Below are 14,849 nucleotides of genomic sequence, written 5' to 3'. Positions count from 1 at the left end.
GTAGAAACCATCCTTGATTTTATCTAAGAACTTTTCTGATTTGATCGTAAGAGCGATTCAGAGAAAACGAACGTACCATGAAATCCATGCGTCCGCCAGTCATTCAGTTATAAATCACAAATGATCGTGGAATTGTGTGCAGCTGAATGTTCCGCCGTCGAAACGCCCCTGCTTAATTAATTAACATATAAAATGAGCTCATTCCTAAAGCAAAAACTCTGTGACAATGGCAAGAAAAAAGGAGCGCAAGAAATCAAATTATAGTGAGGCTGAACTATCTGCAATACCAGGCATTACCACAAGGAAACGGTCGTACGCCAAGCTGGAATCTGACGTGGAGATAAGTACTTTTCCACGTCAAAGACGGTTTTTATAAATCTGCACTTTGACGTGGATTTGATCGTACGAACACTCTAAGATCAAATCAGTGCGTAAGAAAGTTTTATAAATGAGGCCCCTGAACCCTATTAAGCACCGGTTGGGCATCCTCAAGCGGAAGGTGGAGAAGCACCATGTGTCCAACATCCAGCAGCTCTGTGATGTCATTATAGAGGAGTGGAAGAGGTTCTCAGCAACAACCTGTGCAGCTCTGGTCAATTCCATGCCCAGGATGATTAAGGCAGTGCCAGATAACAATGGTGCTAACACAAAATATTGACACTTTGGATAAGTTCACTTAGGGTGTACTAACTTTTGTTGCCAGCTTGTTTTGACAATAATGGCTGTATGTTGAGTAATTTTCAGGGGACACTAAATCTATACTGCTATACAAGCTGCACATTGACTACTCTAAAATATATCCAAGTTTCATTTCTATAGTATTGTCCCTTGAGAAGATATACTAAAAAGGTAGCTGAAATGTGAGGGGTGTACTCACTTTTGTGAGATACTGTATATATATAGTACAGATATATATAAATATATTACTGGTAATAACAATGGTAGATGCCTTACCAGTGTTTCTTCTTGTTATAAGCTGTAGTTAGTTGTACTGTAAACATTGTGTGTTTACATGCTATCAGCTAGTCATAATGACAGTGAAAGCAGCTCACTGTCAAACTGATTTACACAAAGCTCTCACGTCTACAGGCGGCAGCAGTGTCTTGGCTTAGGTCATTTGATTTTGAAGGCAGTTTTGTTTTTACTCAGTACATACTTTCACATTTCTGACTGTAAGGATGCAGTATGAATAAACCTAATGGTCGTCTGCTATTACCATACTGTATAAACATAAATATTCTGACTATTGTTCTTGTTTTAGCATGTGATATTAGTCCATGCTGTTGTTAGTTGACAAATAAAAAGGCTATATGCATATATATGATATAGCTATCCCTTGTGAACCTTGTGAAAAAGAAGTAGGAGTACACATACGGTTAAAAATAAATAATACACAAATTTAAATGCAAGTTGAATTTAGTCTATCAGCGTAGAATATGCTGAGGACATTCGAGCAAGTTTGTTCATGTTGTAGAGGTAGCAAGGGCCATTGTGATAAAATCTAGATTTGAACACAAAGAGACAAGATGACACAAGAATTTATTTATATCCAAAATGAGGCAATGTGAACATTGAGCGCCAAATGCTCTCATGCAATGTATGTTCCATTCATACAAGGGTTCCGCTGGAGGGAAAGGCCAAAGAAGTCAAAAATAGAAGTGATAGCTAACTTAGCACATGGCAGGACATCCTTTATGTGGACAAAGGCATCCGGCTATCGCTGTAGCTAAAAAAAATAAATAAAAAAAAATAGTCAGGTAATAAATGAACATAACATTCATTACAGTATATGCACTATTCTGCCTTATTAACTATTCTGCCTATTATGTGTTTGTAGTATATAAACCAATAATAAAATTATCATTAGAAAAATATAGGAATACAAATTAAGTTATTTTCCAGCAGTGTATTTGATTTCTTAGCCAATTAAAAGAGATAAAAAAATTAAATAAAGAAAAATTATAATAATATAAGTGAATATAAGTAGCTATTCTGCATATACACACTTGCTATAGTAATAACAAATAAATGAGTAGTAACTAGGTACTAACCCTGAACCTATCCCATGTAATCATCTTATATTGTTCAGCACTTTGTTATTTAAGTACACTGTAAGAACAGGTAAATGCACATAGAGGAATTACAATAAACCCCATAGAGAGACCAGTATGTTCAATGAAGACCAGGAGACAAACTTGAAGTCCAATCAGTTGACAGAGTGTTGACTAAAGACAGAGTTGTTCACACTTCTAAAGGCAGTAGAAAGTGAATAAGAGGAGCCAGCCTCAAACTAACTTACAATACAGAAACATTAGTTCTTATAGTCTTGGTGATGGTCTGTTAAGATCATTTCTACAGATTCTGATTAAAAGTATAGACAATTCTAGCAACATTCAACATTGTGTCCTTTCCTTTGACTCTCAAGCATTCTTTGTATAGCAGCCCTTTGTGGACAAACTTGGGCACAAAGGTCTCGTGTGATTCCAAATAAAAAAAAAAAGTCATATCACTTATTTTATTGTCGATAAAATAGAAAAAATGTTTTGTGATTTGTGTGTGTGTGTGTGTGTGTGTGTTTATTTATTTACTTCTAAAAGTATATTTTTTTGTGAAATATTCTTATGTTTACGTTATATTTCATATTTATTTTACTTCAGTGAAAAAATCATCCCAGTCCATTCCATCAAACCATTGTTGTTTTATCCCCAGTTAAAATCGTAGATAAAAAAAAAAAAAAAAAAAAAACATTTGTGTTGCGTGAGACAAAATATGCTTATGCTGTAGGGAAATAGACAAAGTAGGAGACAGAGTAATAATTCATTTCTAACAAAAAATAATCAAAATTCAATAACTCAAAAAAGTAAAATGGTACCAAGTGGTACCAAAACCAAACAGGTAAGAATAAACAATAAACATTAGTAGCATGTTTCAGACATGTTTTGTTTGGAAGCATCAACAAATCTTGCAATAGGACTTTGATCTGCCTTTGAAGTTAAGTTTGTGTGTGTATGCACACAGTGGCTGACTGTCACTTTAAAAAAATGCTCAGTCATTGTCTCATTCAATTTTTTGTGACTTTATAGTCTGTTATAGGTCCATTAATGCTTTGTTTGTGTGTGTGTGTGTGTGTGTGTGTGTGTGTGTGTGTGTGTGTGTGTGTGTGTGTGTGTGTGTGTGTGTCTGTTCACATTGAGAACAGCCTCACCCCTTTATTTATGTGTATGTATGAACTGCATTGTGTTGTATTTATTGATTTTTATTAAAAAATGCTCTGAATTTATAGTATTTGCTATTAATTTCCTATGGGTGCCCAGTTTTGTCCACAAAGGACAAATTAAAGAGTTCTTTATTTCAACCACTTAACTTTGTTGAATCGAGTCCAATTTTTGTGTGTGTTCAGGTGGCAAGTAGCCAAGTCTTGTACCACTCAGATTAAGAAAACTATGTAAAATTTGCCCAAATTTACCTGAAGAATGCTTGAGGGTTAAGCAAATGTGGTTATCTAAAGGCACCATCTTAGAGACAGTATCCAATCATAAGCAACTATTGTAAGGATGGTAGGTGGAGTCATAAATCTTGTGAGGGCATGTCAGGGCAGCTGTTTATTCTCCTGAAGAGAATTTGTAAACAACCCCTGCAAATATTCCATTAGGTAGAACACAGTGCAATAAATCATCACTGCACTAATAGTGCTCTAATTTTCTCAGTATTTTGATATTTTGACTCCAGACTCCAGATTTTCACATAGTTGTATTTTGGCCAAATATGTCCTATCCTAACACCTATCCTAACAAACCATGCGTCAATGGAAAGCTAATTTATCTAGCTTTAAGCTGATGTGTAAATCCTTATTTAATTTTTTTTTTTTTTTTTTTTTTTTTTTTTTTTACTGGTTTTATGGTCCAAGGTCACATAGCTCTGATGAGATTTAAATAAATAAGAACAAAATTCAACCTGATATCACTTTTTCTATAAAATACAACATTTGATTATATACTAATTCAAAAAAATTCTTACAAAACAAACACATTTATTCTCTGGAAGCCAGGTGAAATGAGTAAACACTCCTGACATGGGTCAGACCCTCAGTCACCTCTCAAACACCAAATACAGACATTGCTTGTGACATAATTACCAGAATTATAATTTGTGACCCTGGACCACAAAACCAGTCTTAAGTCGCTGGGGTATATTTGTAGCAATAGCCAAAAATACATAGTATGGGTCAAAATTATTGATTTTTCTTTTATGCCAAAAATCATTAGGAAATAAAGTAAAGATCATGTTCCATGAAGATTTTTTGTAAAATCCCTACTATAAATATATCAAAATGTAATTTTTGATTAGTAATATGCATTGTTAAGAACTTAATTTGGACAACTTTAAAGGTGATTTTCTCAGTATTTTGATTTTTTTGCATCCTCAGATTCCAGATTTTCAAAAAGATGTATCTCGTGCCAAATATTGTCCTTATCAATCTTAACAAACCATATATCAATAGAAAGCTTATTTATTGAGCTTTCATATGATGTATATATCTCAGTTTTGTAAAATTAAACCTTATGACTGGTTTTGTGGTCCAGGGTCACATTTAGTATTCATGATATACTAGAAAAGGAGGGTTTGGAAATCCACCCCTTCAGTACTGTAAAAAAAGTGCAACGGCAAACAATTTTCTAATTCTGTTGTCTTTGAAATATGAACATAATTAACAAAGATAAATATGCTTTGTTAGTTCATGTTAACTAATGTAGTTATCTAATGTTAACAAATGAAACTTCACTTTATTTTATGTAAATGTACTTACTATAGTTATAGCAAAAATGTATGCATTATTGCATGCAACTAAATCTAAACCAAATCTTCATTCTAACCCTAACCATGTAGTAAGTACATTACATAATTAATATTACTCAGTACTTATGTATAATTACGCTGTAACAAGGACACTGTAAAATACTGTGTAACCAAACTTTATTTTAAAAATCTTATATCATTTAGTACTACAGTAGTCACAATAATAGTTAAAAACGTCCTACGTTGTATTAGGTGTGTAACTACTATGTACTTATTGTGTTCATGTTCTAGTTTATTGCTACTGAGGCATGATACGGTATACGGTTTGGTGGTATGGTTAGATTTAAGTGTAGGGTGGACAGTGTAATTATAGATGTAACTACAAAAAATTTGTTATATATGCAACTACATAAATTATTTAAAAAAATATTATTACATTGTAAAATCATGTTTGTATACAATAAGTACATTGTATCTTTTATTAATTTAACTGTAAGAACATAGTAGTTACTTAATATAAAGTGTGTCCTTTAAATTTAAAATCAAGTACTTTACATGTTATGTAGAATGTTAGTCAACACATAAAAAGAGTACTTCATTAAAAGTACATTTTAATTTGACAAGTATCTTAAGAAACAGTCATGAAATTTTACAGTATGTTGTTGTTGTTTTTAAATAGGCCCATCTTTTAGTAAGCGCATATTCATTATGCATTGGAACTCATGTCCTAGTTTCAACACATTCAAAGGGGCAAAACAACCCCTGCCAATGAACCTTTTCTACTTGCCTCGTGTCAAGACTTGTCACGTGTATCTTGACATGAGGCAAAACCAGGAGAACAAGAACAAATGTAAACTGTATTTTAAAATAAAAGTAATGCATAACCCAGAGATGAAACATAACCACAACAAATGGAACATTTAGCTGAACTTTCGATTAAATGTAGCTTTTATTGTATTTACGTTTAATGTATATTTTAATCTTTTAATAAAAATTTGACTCTTCAGTGTTTGCCTGAAAATACTGTCAGAAATATGTTTGTTTATCTAAAAGCATTGAAAGTATGTTCTGTTATCACTAAAGCACAAACATCCAGCTTTGAATGGTTACTAGGACTATTCAACAACCTTTTGAAAGCTTGAATGCCACCCCACAGTAGGAAACACAGTTCTGACATGTTAATCAGATAGCTTACCAAAAATATCTTCACAACAACCTCATTTAAATAGTGTCAGATTACATGACAGTTAAACCGGAAAACCTAGTTTAACACCACTTGATAGAAGATTTGGTCATTATCTTTTATTTAATAGTTACATCCTCACATTACTAAAAACTTTCCATCTGACCGGACACTGAGCCATTTTAATGTATTTTACATATATGCATTTGTTTTTGTTATATCGTTTTTACTTATTGAAGCCAAAATACCATAACAAACTTTTTTTTGAGCACATAGGTTTTGTTTTATGATTTGACTGAACATATTGGTTTGTAAAATGTATTACTGGAAAATTATGTTTGTTCTGTTTTTATTAAAATGATGGGACAACATTTCAATATTATTGCACCACAGACAATGGTATAATTCTAGGGCTTGGAGACAGTTTCAAAAATAACTCCAATTTATAGAGCTGATTCCACTCAGGGGAAATACGTCAATTTATTAACATGTCTCCCACATTTTGAGTGCTTTTTCATAAATGTTGAAGTCGTTTTTTTTCCTAGCCAGGTATAATATTTGTAGTTTGTGGTTGTTTTTCAGTTTTTCCAGACAGTAAGAACCCTACACTCTTAAAAATGCCATAGAAGAACCTTTCTTTGTCTAAATGGAACCTTAAACATCTGAAGAACCTTTCTGTTTCACGGAAGAAGGTTCTTCAGATTATAAAAAGGTAAGAAAGAGATGGTTCTTTAAAGAACCAGACTGAATGGTTCTTTGTGCAACCAAAAATGGTTCTTCTATGGCGTCGCTTGAAGAACCTTTTAAAACACCTTTATTTTTAGTAGTGTAGCTCTTCAAGGAAAAAGAACAAAACAATTGTTGGTTGAGAATCTGTTTAAGAACCAATGATCTAAAGTATCTTACTTTAAGACTTTGCCTCTACGTATTTTCTCTCAAGAATAAAGACATTTTTAAAATGTTATTTAATGCCTAAACACCTTATAAAAAAAACACACTGTAAAACTTTTCCTTGTAAATTTACAGTATAATACTGGGAGCTGGGTTGACAGCCACATTCTGTTTTTTTTACAGAATCATACTGTAAAACTTTTCCTTGTAAATTTACAGTATAATACTGGCAGCTTCATTGCCAGCCACATTCTGTTTTTTTACAGAACAACAACTGTAAACTACATATACAGTATCATGCTGTAATTTAATTTTTGTTTACAGTGTGTACTGTAAAACATTTCCATTTTAACTTTTAATGTTCTGGAAGTATGACTTTATTAAGTACTGTATTATACTGTTATGTCACATAATTTTACAATATTACAAGGAAAGGAAAGGGGGTGATGTGAGGCCAAGTATGGTGTATGGTATTGAGGGTGGAGAGAGTGCTGTTCATTGTAAAACTTCCCCCTGTAAATTTACAGTATAATACTGGCAGCTGTTTTATTAAGTACTGTAATATACTGTAATGCCACTTAATTTTACAATATTACAATCTGTACAATGTGTTATATATTGCATTAAATTGTATTTCTACGCAGAATATTTTTTTTCCTAAAACAAGAATTTTTTTTTACGTTTTTTTCTATATCAGTAGTCTCAAATGGTAATAGAAAACAAATGTCTTAGAATTTAACATGTTTATTTCTCAAGACCAAAGGCCACACAGTAAAATCCCCAGAGTAAAATCAACTCTATTCAGAGAACATTTGGTCACTCTCTAAATAGAGTTAAATTAACACTGAAGCAGAGTTCAAGTTAATTAGATAATGATGTCATCAGTTAAATTATGATTGAGCATTAATGATGAACACCTGCTGTTAACAAGTATAATAATAATTATAATAAAATAAAATAATTCATTAAATCTCTTAAGATCTGATTAAACAAAAAATCATTATTAACTAGACTGACTTTATTTTTGTCACACGTCTACCGGAGCTCTTATTGAAAAATAATGTTTTATTCATTAAAATGATGCCACCATCATCGAAAACAACGTTTGCTTTAGTTTAGCTCCTGACCATTGACTAATTGTTTAGATTGTCTTTAACAATGCATGTGCTATTGAAAAGACAATGTTTAATACTTAACATTAAACATGTAATAACTGATATTTTATGTTGAGACAGTTATAATGAACTGTTCTGTTAACATTAGAAATAGTTGTTCTTTTACATATGCCTTCTGGTTATGTGTAACTAATCCCAAAGACCTGCAGTGAGCAAATGATAATCATACTGAACAATTTGCAATCCATATAAAGCTTAAAGAAATTCTCATGTTTTTTGGACACACACAGACATCAAGAACCAGCATATGAATCGCATCAATGGTAACGATTAACAAAACAATGCATGCTGGGTAATAACAGCAAAAACTCCCATCATGCACTGCAGAATGTATAATTATTGTCACCACTGTTGAGGATGGTATGATAAGTGTTAATGTCTAAAAGTCTAAGTTGATGAAGCTCTTTGTTTCTTACAATGAAATAATATGGTGCTATTTGTGTCACGGTTCTCACATCTGCCGTGTTCTCATGTCACGTCTCTGTGTGTGTGTGTCATTACGTTGTGCGTCACGCTCATTTAGCGCAGCTGCCAATCAGTCCTGCACCAGGTGTCCCTCATCATCACAGGCTACATATACTCACTCCAATCTCTTCTTCCCTATCTGACAGTTCGTTGTGTTGGATGTTCGTGGAGTTGTCGTCTTGTGGAGTTCGTGTTCATGTGGATTATCTTGTTGGAGTTTTCTTGTTTCCTGGATTCACTGGATGTTCACCTTCACCACGGAAATCACCACACTTCATCTCACCAGCCATCTAGCCCTCGTGTCACTCAGCCGGGAAAACATCACCATCACCATTGTCATCATCGTCACGGCATTCATCATAAAATCTTTCAATAAAGTTTGTGTTTCATCTGCATTTGCTTTCTCATCATTTCTTTACGTTACAGAACTGTCAGATCATAAATGGAAGCAGCAGACACAAAGCAACTTTCGGTGGAGGAGGCACTACGCGAGTGTTTTTCCCGGCTGGGCGAGAATGAGAGAAACACCGCTACGTCAGGGGCCGCCATCAATACCCTAGTGGCACGAGTGTCCGACCTGACCCAAGCAGTCAACCAGCTCCGTAGTCCCGCTGCGCCGACCACACCGCCTGCCCCGCCCGCTCCGATCGCCCCGTCTGGACCATCTGGGGCGGAACATCAGCCGGAGCCCCGCCTTCCCCCACCAGAACTCTACGGAGGTGAGCCGAACTTCTGCCGCGCTTTCCTCACTAGATGTTCGATGCATTTTACACTCCAACCCCGCACATTCCCTAGTGAGGAGAGCAAGGTGGCGTTCGCGCTCACCCTGTTGACGGGGAGGGCGGCACTGTGGGGAACGGCGGTGTGGGAGAACCAAGATCCCTGCTGTGCCTCGTTCTCAGCACTCTCCGCCGAAATGAAACGGGTTTTTGACCGCGCTGTCTCTGGCAGAGAGGCGGCGCGGACACTGGCGGACCTCCGACAGGGGGGGAGGTCCGTTTCAGACTATAGTATTGAGTTCCGAACCCTGGCGGCTGAGTGCCAGTGGAACGAGGAGGCGCAGTGGGACATGTTCCTGCATGGGTTGGCTGACCGCGTCCAGAAGGAGATCTACGCCCTGGATCTGCCCGCCAACCTCAACGGCCTCATTGACCTGGCCCTGCGGGTAGATGCTCGACTCTCCTGAGCCGAGCGTCGATGGACACCCGCTCGGCTCCCCCCTGGGGAGGGATTTCCAGCTCGAGCCAGCGGCAGCGACGCGGTCAGCCCTTTCCACGATCCCGAGCCCATGCAGGTGGGCCGGGCTCGGCTTTCCCGGGAGGAGAAGGAGAGGCGGAGATCCCAAGGACTCTGCCTAGATTGTGGGGCAGCTGGTCATTTCGCGTTTAACTGCCCCGTAAAAGGGCCAGCCCGGCAGTAAGTATGAGGCTACTGTCGGGTGGGATTTCCGCTAACAAGTCCTCGTTCAACACCACCTCCACGCTCCTCCCGGTTAGGCTTAGATGGCAGCAACAGGATCAGCACTGCACGGCACTTTTGGATTCGGTAGCAGAGGGTAATTTCATGGATTTTTCTTTTGCACAACGTAATCATGTTCCTTTTCAGCCCCTCACAGACTCCATTGCCGTACACGCCCTCAATGGCCAGAACCTGCCCACCATCACCTCCATCACGGATCCCATCACTCTCACGGTGTCTGGCAACCATCGCGAGAGCATCTCATTCTACATTCTGGACTCCCCTCACGCCCCCATCGTCCTGGGACACCCCTGGCTCATCAAACACAACCCCCGGATTGATTGGCAGCTTAAGTTGGTTACTGAATGGAGCGTTAAATGTTATGAATCCTGTCTTTTGTCTGCTTGTCCATCTGTTTCTGATTCTGTGTTGCAGGAGAAGGCGGCGGATCTGAGTAACGTGCCCAGGGAGTACCTCGACCTGAAGGAAGTGTTCAGTAAGTCTCGGGCTGCTTCTCTTCCTCCTCACCGTCCCTATGACTGTGCTATAGATTTACTGCCAGGTACGTCTCCGCCTAAGGGCAAATTATATTCACTTTCAGTTCCTGAGAGAGAGGCTATGGAGAAATACATTTCTGATTCTCTAGCAGCCGGGTTCATACGACCCTCCTCTTCTCCAGCGGGGGCGGGGTTCTTTTTTGTGGGGAAGAAGGACGGTTCTCTGCGACCTTGCATTGATTACCGAGGGCTGAACAATATTACGGTAAAGAATACTTATCCTTTGCCGTTAATATCTTCAGCCTTCGAGAGGTTACAGGGAGCGTCAATCTTCACGAAATTGGATTTAAGGAACGCTTATCATTTGGTCCGCATTGGGGGGGAAATGAGTGGAAGACTGCCTTTAACACCCCCAGGGGGCACTTTGAATACTTGGTCATGCCCTTCGGCTTGTCCAACTCCCCAGGGGTCTTCCAGGCACTCGTCAATGACGTGTTGAGAGATATGGTCGATCAGTTCATATATGTCTACCTGGACGACATATTGATTTTTTCTTCTTCTCTCCAGGAACATGTTCAACACGTCAGACGAGTGCTTCAGCGGCTGTTAGAGAATGGGCTTTTTGTCAAGGCGGAGAAATGTGATTTTCATGCACAGTCTGTTCCTTTCCTAGGGTACATCGTGTCGGCCGAGGGTGTGCGCATGGATCCCGAGAAGGTTAGGGCTGTGGTGGATTGGCCAACCCCAGATTCCCGTAAGGCCCTACAGAGGTTTCTGGGTTTTGCCAATTTTTACCGGCGGTTTATTCGCAATTTCAGCCAACTAGCCGCACCTCTGACCGCCTTGACCTCTCCCCGAACGACGTTCAGGTGGTCAGATGCAGCGGAAGCTGCATTTGCCAAACTCAAAGGCCGCTTCGTTTCGGCTCCCATCCTAGTCACCCCTGATCCATCACGTCAGTTTGTGGTGGAGGTTGACGCATCAGAGGTGGGGGTAGGTGCGGTTCTTTCCCAGCGCTCACCCACGGACGACAAGGTGCATCCCTGCACGTTTTTTTCTCATCGCATGTCGCCAGCTGAGTCAAATTATGATATTGGTAACAGAGAGCTGTTGGCAGTCAAACTAGCATTGGAGGAATGGCGCCACTGGTTGGAAGGGTCGGGGGTACCTTTTATTGTATGGACCGATCATAAGAATCTAGAATACATCAGAACTGCTAAAAGACTAAACTCTAGGCAGGCTCGGTGGGCACTTTTTTTCGGACGTTTTGACTTTACTCTTTCGTACCGCCCGGGTTCAAAAAACATCAAACCCGATTCTTTATCTCGTATTTTTGACCGATCCGATCGCCCGTCCACTCCCGAGGGTATTTTTCCCGAGACACTTATTGTCTCTACTCTCAGTTGGGAGGTCGAGTCGAAGGTTAAGACAGCCTTACATGGGGTAACGCCTCCGGTCGGTTGCCCACCGAACCGTTTGTTTGTGCCAGAGCTGTTAAGGTCCGAAGTTATCCAGTGGGGACATTGTTCCAATGTGGCATGTCATCCAGGGGTTAATCGCACCATACATTTGGTCAAGCAACGATTTTGGTGGCCACTCATGGCTCGAGACGTTCGCAGTTTTGTTTTGGCTTGCTCAGTTTGTGCCACTGGTAAGACATCTAACAGACCCCCAGATGGGCTCCTACAACCGCTGCCAATCCCTTCGAGACCCTGGTCCCACATTGCGCTAGATTTTGTCACCGCCCTCCCACCCTCCCAGGGTAACACGGTAGTTTTGACCGTGGTGGACCGGTTCTCGAAGGCGGTTCATTTCATCTCCTTGCCCAAATTACCCTCAGCCAAGGAGACAGCGGTAGCGGTCATTGACCACGTCTTTCGGTTACATGGCCTCCCGATAGACGTGGTCTCTGACAGGGGACCCCAATTTGTGTCCAAATTTTGGCGAGAATTTTGTAAACTTCTGGGGGCCACTGTTAGTCTCTCTTCGGGGTTCCATCCTCAAAGCAATGGGCAAACTGAGAGAGCCAACCAAGATTTGGAGAGAACGTTAAGATGTATGGTCGCTAGAAATCCTTCCTCCTGGAGCCAGCAGCTTTCTATGGTGGAGTACGCCCACAATTCATTACCAGTATCATCCACGGGCCTATCCCCATTTGAATGTAGTATAGGTTACCAGCCACCAATTTTTCCCAGTCTGGAATCCGAAGTCGCTGTTCCCTCCGCTCACGCCTTCATCCAGAGGTGTCATCGCACCTGGTCTAGAGCCCGTGAGACTCTAGTCCAGGTGGGAGCGCGCACCAAGGCCAAAGCCGATCGCCACCGGTCTAGGCCTCCCGTATACGTCGTCGGTTCTAAAGTGTGGCTTTCTACTAAAAACATTCCTCTCCGATCCGTATCGAATAAACTTGCTCCTAAATTTATTGGCCCGTTTTCTGTCACCAAGATCATTAGTCCGGTGGCAGTCCGCCTTAAACTCCCTCCAGTGTACAGGAGGATTCATCCCGTGTTTCATGTTTCCAAAATCAAACCTGTGTTTTTTGCACGCATTAATCCGCCAGCCCCGGTTCCCCCACCGCCGCGACTCGTAGACGGGGAACCCACGTATTCGGTCAATCGTATTCTGGACTCAAGACGGAGGGGACGCGGATTCCAGTACTTGGTGGACTGGGAAGGTTACGGTCCGGAGGAGAGAAGTTGGGTTCCTGCTAGAGACATATTGGATCACTCTCTAATTGATGACTTTAATCAACAGGTACTGGAGGCTGGGAACGTCAGGGGACGTTCCTAGGAGAGGGGGTACTGTCACGGTTCTCACATCTGCCGTGTTCTCATGTCACGTCTCTGTGTGTGTGTGTCATTACGTTGTGCGTCACGCTCATTAGCGCAGCTGCCAATCAGTCCTGCACCAGGTGTCCCTCATCATCACAGGCTACATATACTCACTCCAATCTCTTCTTCCCTATCTGACAGTTCGTTGTGTTGGATGTTCGTGGAGTTGTCGTCTTGTGGAGTTCGTGTTCATGTGGATTATCTTGTTGGAGTTTTCTTGTTTCCTGGATTCACTGGATGTTCACCTTCACCACGGAAATCACCACACTTCATCTCACCAGCCATCTAGCCCTCGTGTCACTCAGCCGGGAAAACATCACCATCACCATTGTCATCATCGTCACGCCATTCATCATCAAATCTTTCAATAAAGTTTGTGTTTCATCTGCATTTGCTTTCTCATCATTTCTTTACGTTACAATTTGTTTAATAGGACCTCTTTTTACAGGAATCATTGAATGTCTGTCCATAAACAAACTAGGAAGGCCACTTCATGATGTTCACACAACTCAGTTATAAATAAGATTATTTCAAGCACTTGATTCAGCAATATACAAATGTTTACTATGAAACAATATTGCAATTGCTTAGAAGCAAATTTATATTAAGTTACTGAAAGGGTCAAGAACCTAACTAAAGCAAACCTTGACCACAAATATGGTGACATCTGTCACACCCCCGGACTTTCATGTTGGTTTCTCCCATTTTCCCCCGCAGTTCTGAGTATTTTGGTTTCTCCCTCATTGTTGTCACCTGGATGTTGTAATCAGTCTGTCTATTTAAGGTGTGTGTTTTCCCCTGTATTCTTGTCGGTCTTTAATGTTATATGGATGTTTTCCCCTGGTGTTCCTGTGTCTGCCTGTATTCCGTTGGATTTATTAAATATACGTCTTTTATTTACGTCGTTGTTCGTGTGTTCCTGCCTGCATCGTGACAGAAAGACCGACCAATACAGTTTATTTTCTTGGCGTGTTCACCTCCGTTTTGTTTCCTGTTCGTTTTTCCCAGTCTTTTTGTTTCCGTAGTGTTTTCCCCATGGAGTCTTTCCTCCGTCCAGAATTCATCCTCCTCCGGCTGAAGCAGGGGGATTTACCGCTCGAGGGTTACACTTTGATGTTCCAGCTCGTAGCTCATACCACCAGCTACCCGGACGACGCGCTCTGTATGTTCTATGATGCAAGCCTCAACGCATCATGCAGAGCGCCGTCGTCCGAGGACGGCCCTCGAGTGGACTTCGCCGCATTTGTGGAGTGGACACTGGCGAGAAACAAACCCTCGTTTCCCACCCGTTTCCAGGAGAACCTCGTCAGTGCCACTCCAGACCCAGAGCCCAGCCAGCCACCCCGACCTGCGGATTATGAGCCCATCGTAGACGGGAAGCCCGAGCCCGGAGCGACAGAGTTATGGAGCGCCGATGGGGTCAAAACTTCCGATCAGGTGCGAGAGCCGGCTACTACATCAGCGACGGTGGAGTGCTTCATGGAGCAAGAGAGGGCTGTAAAGAGCCCCGTCCACTGCACCGCCACTGGGGGTGAGCAAGAGCACAACTCTG

Source organism: Garra rufa, chromosome 12 (assembly GCF_049309525.1).
Source record: "Garra rufa chromosome 12, GarRuf1.0, whole genome shotgun sequence".
In the NCBI taxonomy this organism is placed as follows: domain Eukaryota; kingdom Metazoa; phylum Chordata; class Actinopteri; order Cypriniformes; family Cyprinidae; genus Garra; species Garra rufa.
Note: the sequence above shows the minus strand (reverse complement) of the source record.